Source organism: Lathyrus oleraceus, chromosome 5 (genome assembly GCF_024323335.1).
Source record: "Lathyrus oleraceus cultivar Zhongwan6 chromosome 5, CAAS_Psat_ZW6_1.0, whole genome shotgun sequence".
In the NCBI taxonomy this organism is placed as follows: domain Eukaryota; kingdom Viridiplantae; phylum Streptophyta; class Magnoliopsida; order Fabales; family Fabaceae; genus Lathyrus; species Lathyrus oleraceus.
This window is the reverse complement of record NC_066583.1, coordinates 184,122,271-184,131,483: the sequence shown is the minus strand read 5'-3', so window position 1 is coordinate 184,131,483 and position 9,213 is coordinate 184,122,271.

Genomic DNA, 9,213 nt, shown 5'->3' with positions numbered 1-9,213 from the left:
TCTGTTATCTGGTTAGGCTAGTCCTCTTTCCCTGCGTAGGGGAACTACATCGCCCTGATCTTCATACCAGATGAAGTATGTAGGCAGGAGATTGAGCTGATCTCTCCGGGCGCCCTTTTTCTTTTTCCACCTTTGTGTCTTCAACCCCTCTGTGTGTGTTGTTGTGTGCTTGGAAGCTGATGTAAGTCCCTCGAGTGGCATTCGGGTTCCAGTGTAGGTGTTTTCTGGTTGGAGTCCGACATAAGTCCAGCGATTGGCAGTTGGTTTCCTGTGTGTGTTTTCTGGTTCGGATGCTGATGTAAGTCCAGTGATTGGCATTCGGACTCCACGTTTGCCTTTGTCTGTGTTTGTTTTGTGTGCGTGTCAGCCGAGCTACGAATGCTCTGATTCTCCTTCGTCCAAGGAGATACGTATGCATAGGATGCGATATCCTAGCGAGCATGTGTCGTTTCCCCAGTCCGAACTACTTCGACTCTGATGTCTATGCCTGATAGACTAAGTAGGCCCAGGATGCGATATCCTGCCGAGTCAGTTTCAGTCTTGTATGTTTTCTTGTGTCTTTTTCAGCCAGTGTGTGTGTGTTTGAGCAGTGTTTTAGCAACCATTTTCCTTCCTTTTGTGCGTGGATCCCGTCGAGTACGACGGATGCGTAGGGGTGCTAATACCTTCCCTTCGCATAACCGACTCCCGATCCCATTCTCTTTGGTCGCGAGACCATGCTTTCTTCCAGGTTTACTCTGAGCGTTTCCTTTCCCTCTTTTGGGATAAATAACGCACGGTGGCGGCTCTGTTGTTCTTGTTTTCCCGCTGGTTTTTCGCGTAATGCGACACCATGAGTGAACCCATATTCAAGATGTTGAAAAGAAAAGATCAAACGGTCAAGTGAAATAATGATTGCCAAGGGGCATTGAAAAAATAAAAGAATAAGTTGCAGGAGCCTCTAATTCTGTTGCCTCCCTATGGAGAGAGACTGTTAATCTGGTACTTGACAGCCCTCGAGGGGTCTATGAGGTGCGTATTGTGTCAGCATGACGAGTCTTGTCGAAAAGAGCATGCAATTTACCTTAGCAAAAAGTTTACCGACTGTGAAACAATACATTCACTGCTCGAGAAAACTTGATGTACTTTGGCATAGGCTGCTCGCCGACTGAGACAGTATATGTTGGTTCATACCACTTTGTGGATGTCCAAGATGGATCCGATCAAGTATGCGTTTGAGAATCTAGCATTGACCGGACGGGTTGTGAGAGTGCAAAAGAAGGATGACTGATTTGTGATACTCTCAGAAGGCAATCAAGGGGTGTATTGTCTGATTACATCGCCCCGCAACCCGTTGAGGATTATCAACCGATGAAGTTTGAGTTCCCTGATGAGGACATCTCGAGGTGCTCTAATCGAAAGATTGAGAGTAACCGATCCCGGAGGAGGGGCCTGACCCTGAATCCGAACGGATTCTGATGTCTGATGGGGAGGTTTAGGTGAATAAGCTTTTGTTGCCCGGATAGCATTTGAATGCACCGACAGTATGACTGAATATGAAGCTTGTATCCTGGGTATTGTACCTCGGTGCGCCTACTGGGGCAAAGTCTTTCTCGTTGGTATATGGAAGTCGTGCTACCGGTTGAGGTTCAGATTCCCTCTTTGAGAGTCCTGAGGGATGTGAAATTGCAAGAGGCTGAATGGGTAAGGACCCGGTACGAAGAGTTGAGCCTGATTGAGGAAAAGAGGTTGGCGGCCATATGTCATGGGTAGTTGTACCAGCAGCGGATGAAGCGTGCTTTTGACCGAAAGGTGCGACCTCGGGTATATCACGTGGGTGATATGGTGCTGAAAAGGATCCTTCCTCCTCAAAACGATCGTAGGGGCAAGTGGACACCCAATCATGAATCCCCAGCATGGTCAAGAAGGTTTTCTCTAACAGAGCCTTGTTGCTAACGGCCATGGATGGCGAGGATTTTCCATCCCCTACAGATGCGGACGCAGTTAAAAAAATACTTCGTATAAAGAGACCCGCTGGACGAAAAGAATAAAATAGTCCAGGAAAAAAAGGGCATCCCGGCGAACCAAAAAACATAAAGAAAGGTTCGGGCAAAAATTAGGGATAAAAAAGAAAAATGTGAATCCGGCAAGTCGAAGACCTGAAAAGGTGACTTGGGAAAAAAGGGTATCCCGGTGGACTGAAAACCCGAAAGGGCGGTCCAGGCAAAAGAGGGATTGAAACGAACAACTGCGTCTGGCATGATCATTTACGCTTTGGTTAAGGCATCATGGATAATACCCGGTAGGGATCAATCAGAAGCGTCTTGTTCAGAAGGCAGAAAGCACGGAGAGTCTGAGGACATATGGGGTATAACCGAGTTGGAACTCGATGAGATCACGGTTTCACATTGCCATTAGGATAGATTTTTCCTTTTGTGCACAATTACCTCTTTTCAGGAATTGCTTCCTCTGTATTTGCTCAATTTGAGCCGCACTTTTTCAATCAATAAAATGCATATTCAGTCAAATAATTTTGTTTTTGTTTTTCATTACCGCTTTGATTGCAAAAACATCCAATTATTGTGATAAAGAATCTTGCATTTTAAAACATAGAGGTCCCTTCCAATGCATGTTTATAAGATTGGAAGCTTGAAATCTTATTCGGAAGGTTGAGCGACCCAAGTGTTGAAATCTTGACACGCCTGGGGCACGGTTTTATCCAACGATCTCTTTTGCAGGCGCTGTTAGGTATTTTCACTCACTTGCAGGTTGTGATGTGGAAGCTTTTGACGAAGCCATTCCCATGGAGTCCAATCAGGGACGAACGAATAGAAGAATGGTGAAAAAGACGGCGAAGACGTACGACGGTCCTGGATTTTAATCAAGAAGACTCTTTAAAGTCTGAAGATTGAAAAGTCTGTATAGATCCCAGGAGTTCGTTCTCCGTCGAGCGCGGAGCAGTCGGGAATACAAGGCGATGAATCAGAAAAGTCCAGACGAGTCTGGGAGTTCTCAAAATTGGAAAACTGACGGTGGATTTGGATGATGAGTACCAATGGTTCGACGAGTCGACGGGTGTTCGGTATCAGATTTTCCTCATCTCCCCAAGCAGAGTCGTGAGGACTATTTCCCCAGCAGATTCAAGGTATGTGGCTTCCCTAGCAGGGTCAGGATGGTTATCCCCAGCAGATTTCAGATCGATGCTTCCCCAGTCGCCAGGCCTGAAGGTTGCAATTTCCCCAGCGGAAGTATCTGTGTGCGGTGGTTCCTCGAGCAGAGTCTGGAGTGTTGTATCCCCAGCAAGTCAAAGACTGTTGATTCCCCACAGAGCGCATTGGTGGTTCTTGTCCCCAGCAATGTCCCCAAGCGGATCGGGGGCAAAGGAGGTTTTTCCCCAGCAAGGGTTGCCTTTTTCCCAGCAGCAGCGCTATTCCCCAGCAGGGTGGAATCAGAGTGTTGTCGAGTTCCTCAGTAGAGTGTCTCGAGCTCCCCAGAAGAGTCCCTTGAGGGGGATACTTTTTATGCATTCATCATGTAGATAAGCATAGCATATTGCATAATAAAATTGCGTAGCATTTCCATAATTATGGAGCATTACGCTGAAAAAAAATCATCATGCATCGTCATTGCAAGCATCAGCTAGTCTCAAGCCGAGGTCGGCATTTGAGATTTATGTTTCGCCAGTGGGTGAAGGTGTTACTCAAGCCGTGGTTACCGTTTGAGAGGTGGTTTCGCTGGTTGGAAGATCAACATCAGCATTGCAAGCATAAGTTAACCCCAAGCCGTGGTTACCATCCAAGAATGGGTTTTCGCCGGTTAGTGAAGATGATACTCTGAGGAGTTTGGCATCGTGACGTTGGGTCATCGGTATTCCCCAGTAGCGCGATACTGGAGGAGATTTCTGTCGTGCGAGATAGAAATTTGGAGGTGTTACTCTGAGGAGTTTAGCGTCATGACGCCAGGTCAGCAATGTTCCCCAGTAGTGCGATACTGGAGGAAACTTTTCCGTCGGACAGAGATGGAAGTGAAGATCGCGATCAGCGCGACGCGAGCCGTGGTTCCCACTCGAGAATGGGTTTCGCCGAATGGTGAAGATGTTACTCTGAGGAGTTTAGCATCATGACGCCAGGTCAGCAATATTCCCTAGTAGTGCGATACTAGAGGAAGCTTTTCCGTCGGACAGAGATGGAAGTGGAGAATGTTACGCGATTAGCGCGATTCAAGCCGTGGTTACCGCTTGAGATTTGGTTTCGCTGGATGGTGAAGGTGTCACTCCGAGGAGTTCAGCCTCGTGATTTTGGAGCAACAGTATTTCCCAGTTAGTCCCCGGCAAGCGTCTGCCTGGTTTTGACATATGTGGATGTCATCCTTGTGATACCAGTAAGTGTCGTGTCGATCCCCGTAAGGTCGAGTATTCTTTGGTGTCAAGTAAACATCATTGTTCGATGTCCAGTAAACGTCGAGTTTCCTCCCGGTCATTGGTTAATGTCTGGTCGAGCTTTCTTTGGTGTCAAGTAAACATCATTGTTCGATGTCCAGTAAACGTCGAGTTTCCTCCCGGTCATTGGTTAATGTCTGGTCGAGCTTTCTTTGGTGTCAAGTAAACATCATTGTTCGATGTCCAGTAAACGTCGAGTTTCCTCCCGGTCATCAGTAAGTGTCTGGTCGAGTTTTCTTTGGTGTCAGTAAACATCATTGTTCGATGTCCAGTAAACGTCGAGTTTCCTCCTAGTTATTGGTTAATGTCTGGTCGAGTTTTCTTTGGTGTCAAGTAAACATCATTGTTCGATGTCCGGTAAACGTCGAGTTTCCTCCCAATCATCAGTAAGTGTCTGGTCGAGCTTTCTTTGGTGTCAGGTAAACATCATTGTTCGATGTCCAGTAAACGTCGAGTTTCTTCCCAGTCATTAGTTAGTGTCTGGTTGAAGGTGTTACTCTGAGGAGTTTAGCATCATGACGTCAGATCAGCAGTGTTCCCCAGTAGTGCGATACTGGAGGAAATTTTTCCGTCGGACGGAGATGGAAATAAAATCAAAGGACGTTACGCGATCAGCGCGACAATCGGGGTTCAAATGGAGAAAGGGAAATGTTGAGGCATTTTCTGGAGAACGGGGTTCAATTGGAGAAAAGGAAATGTTGAGACATTTTCTGGAGAGCGGGGTCCAAATGGAAATTGGAGTTGAAGATTATATCCGAGATGAGGTCCTCAGGATTGTCTTCTGTTCATGTGTCACCTTAGACTTTGGCTGAGGCCAATAGAGGTCGTTATGGGTGTCTTCTGAGGAAGAGATGCACATGTTATTTTCCTTTTGTGAAGGTGTACCCTCTGATATGTCGCCCTCAGAGTGGTGTTTGGTGTTATTTCTGACGTTGCCAGCGGAATTATCACAAGAAAGCGGAGAGCGGGGTTCAAACGGAGAAAAGGAAGTGTTGAGGCATTTTTTGGAGAGCGGGGTTCAGATGGAGAAAGGGAGACACGAGGTGTTTTCTGGAGAATGGGATTCACAATGGCGATCACAAGTTATCGTCAGGCGACTGGGGTTCAAATGGAGAATGGGGTTCATTATTTTGGCAAACAAGATGTCGGGGTTCAAATGCAATGATCCAGGATCATTTGCGCGAAAGAAAATTTCGGGGTTCAAGAAAACGAAAAAAAAGAAAAATTTCGGGGTTCAAGAAAAGCATTAAAAAGAGATGATAATAATCCCCAGCAGATATGTGGTGTTCAGGCCATGGTTATCCCTGCGTTACCATTTATTTTGGTATCCAGGTCGACATTTCTGTTTCGGTGATCAGGCCGACTTTCTCCGTACCAGACGGATTTTTCATCAAGATTGTTTCTTTGCCGATTCTGACAGGCACTGTTAATTATTTTCCCATCGGAGTGCAAATTGTTCGTCTGTTCTTGGTATTCAATCACTCTTCATCCCGATCATCTGAAAGTCGGGGCTATTCATATCGACAGGTTCACAGTGGATTGAATAGGGGCAGCGGTAACACCTCAAAATTTGCCCTCCTCTCTTGGGACTAGCTTAACATATTGCATTGCATTTCTTAAGTCATTAGTCGTTAGCATGTTGCATATCATATGGCTACATTGAGCAAGTCATCCTCCAGGTTTTGATCAGAAGACAAAGAGGTTAAGATGCAAGCTAGGGTTTCATTGAACTGATCACTAATCATCTGAAGGTTGGTGATTCAAATCAGGGTTTCATGGTTCCTCAAGGAGGGTTGAGCATCATCTTGGTTGAAATGGTACATCATCATCATCATGGTTTTGTCATCACCAAGAGATTGATCAGATACCTTGAGATTAGGGTTTTGACCTCTGGTCAACCCTAATCAGTTGTATTAGGCCAGTCAGGGCTTGTCAAGGAGATAAGGTTTTCAATGGATATGGGGATCATCATGTGATTATATTGAGCTTATGGAAGCTAGGGTTTCATCATTGAGCCATTTCATCAAGAGTTTGAGGCTCAAGTTCATCAATCAAGCTGAAATTCATCTATCGGTCAGAAAAGTCAACTGTGGTCAACTGTGCCTAAATTCATGGATTTGGAGGTGGGAGAGAGTTAGAGACACTTCATTCATGTCTAAACAAGTTTCATTTGACATTTCAAACATCAAGAATGAAGAAAATAAAGTCAGATGGAAACTTTCCAAAAATAGAAAGTGACTTGTAATTGTAAATTGCCAAAAATGGAAAGTTTTTTCTCCTCAAAATTACGTGTCCAAAAATGCTTCAAATGAACTTTTGTTCAACATGAAAGTTGTAGATCTTGCTCTCACCTTTCCAAAAAGTCCAAGAACATGAATTTCTCATTTGTGGTTGGCAAGATATGGATTGATCATTGTCCAAAAAAGTTGAATTTCAAAGTGGCATAACTTTTGATTCACAAGGCCAAATTGAGTGAGGTTTCTTTGAGAAAACTCCATTTGACATGAGCTATCATGATCCATCATTACATTTCATGAAAATTCATCACATAAAAAGTGCATTTTTCAAGTGGACTTAATTTAAAAAGTGGAGGGAAAAAGTGATTTTGAGAAATATTCATTATTTTCACTCCATTCCTTTTGCACTAGCTCACATATGCTATTTGTAACTTGCTCAAACCAGAAAATTCCACTGTTACATTGGTTTTACATGAGTGAGGGTGAATTACTAATTGTCCATTTAGCATAAAAATGCATTTTCACTAATCCACTTCATTAACACTAATCTTGATTAGAAACATCATTAACATAACATATAAAAGGATAATTGTAACTGTTTTCATCATAACCATAACAGAATTTCAGATCTAGATCCAAAATTGCACAATTCTCTCAACTTTTCATCTTCATTTTTTTTGCAATTTCTTCAAAAACCTTGCATTGTTCTTCATCAATTCACCATCTACATGCATTATTGAAGCTAATTGAAGCAAGATTTCTTCATTTCCAAGTCAAATTTTGGACTGTTAAAGTGAGGTGCAACAATGGCAATTCAAGATTTCATCAAGATCGTGCGTAATTGAGTAACAAGACTTGTTCCATTCACCTATACAAGAGTCATAGCGCATCTGTTTTGCAATTTCGAGGCCAAAAACACGCAAATTCGCAACTGTCTTCAAATTAAGGTGAGTTTTCGACCTCAATGATTCTTGAAATTGTTTGATGCTTTGGATAGATCTTGTTTAGTAGAGAATTTTGCACTTTGAACCACTAAATTTGGTTGAGAAACAAGGAAGTTATGATGATTTGAAGTTTCATGCATGTTTATGTTTGCTATCTAATCTTTTTAATTAGTAAGAATTAGGACAAAATAATTATGGATCCATGATGTACGTTGAAAGACCTTTCCATTGATATAAAGTTTGTCCAATTTGGTGGAGATTTGTTCTTGGACCTATGAATGTGTGAAGAACATGAAGAACACTTGAAAAATTTCAAAAAAAGCCTTGCTAGATCCATGCTGTCACGTTTTTGCCTGGCTGGTGGTGTTGCTACAGTAGCGCGCGCTACTGTTCAAAGGCGTACCACAATTCGATTCTCGCCGGATGCATTTCTCATTTTGGCTATTAAATTAATTTCCACATGCTACACATGATTCCACATGCTTCATTTCATCATTTTTTATTTTTTCTTCCACATGAAAAATTCATAACTCACAAACCATTAGTCCAAATTGCATGAAATTTTTTTCACCATGATCCTTGTAATCTCTACTATATTTTGGTGATTTTTGTGGAAATTGTGCACGTGTAAATTTTGGAATGGCCTAGGGTTTGTTTGGATGTGTCATTTGTTGCACATTGCTTGGTGTTTTGATCATGAAATGATGATGCTTAACTGGATGGAGCTGATATTTTGCATGCTTATTCTAGAGACCTTAATGGACATTTTGGTATGTGATTTGTGATTTTTGAGTTCCTGGATTGAGAGATATTACATGATCATTAGAGGTGTGACAATTTGTGTCACGCCATTTCTTGCCTAAATTCGTGAATTTTGTTACCATGCCATATGAACTTGGATTGAGCTGAATTTTTGCATGATTATGCTTAGGGATGTTAGGTTCACATGTGAATTTTTCTGGAATTTTTGGATGTGTTTCCAATTTGTTTGAGAATTTCCTTTCTGTTTGACCAAATGTGGACTTTTTGTGAGTCATGTTTTAATTGATTTGTGAAATTCTGGATATGTATTGGATGGACTTGAAATTTTGTGGAGTGTTTGAAGACACATTAAGGTTTGCCATGGTTTTGGTTTGGTACATTTATCATGTTCCTACACTGTTTTATGCTTGCTTGAAATTGATACATGAAATTGTGCTTTGTTTGGACTTGCATGAGCATGCTTTAACTTGATGAATTTAATTGACTTGCTTCCAATTGTCCAATTAACTTGAAATTTGGTGTGATTGACATGTAATGAATGCTGTTTAGCTGTGAATTTTTTGGAGATTTATTGAATTGTTTTGGGTTGAGTTTGAATTGATTCATTCTGTTTGGTCCAATGAGCTTCTAAGTGACATGCTTTGCACTATTTCTTTCATGAAATGATAATGGTTGATGATATGAGCATGAGACCAATTGGACATGATTCTAAATTGATTGAAATTGATTTTGGATAAGTTTCATGTTCTGTTTTGAAATATTTCTCCTCCTTTGACCCTAGGCTTTGTCCTAGGGTTATGCTTCTCATGTTTGGATTGTGTTTTCAGGACAAAAGGCAAATGGCATGGAGGAA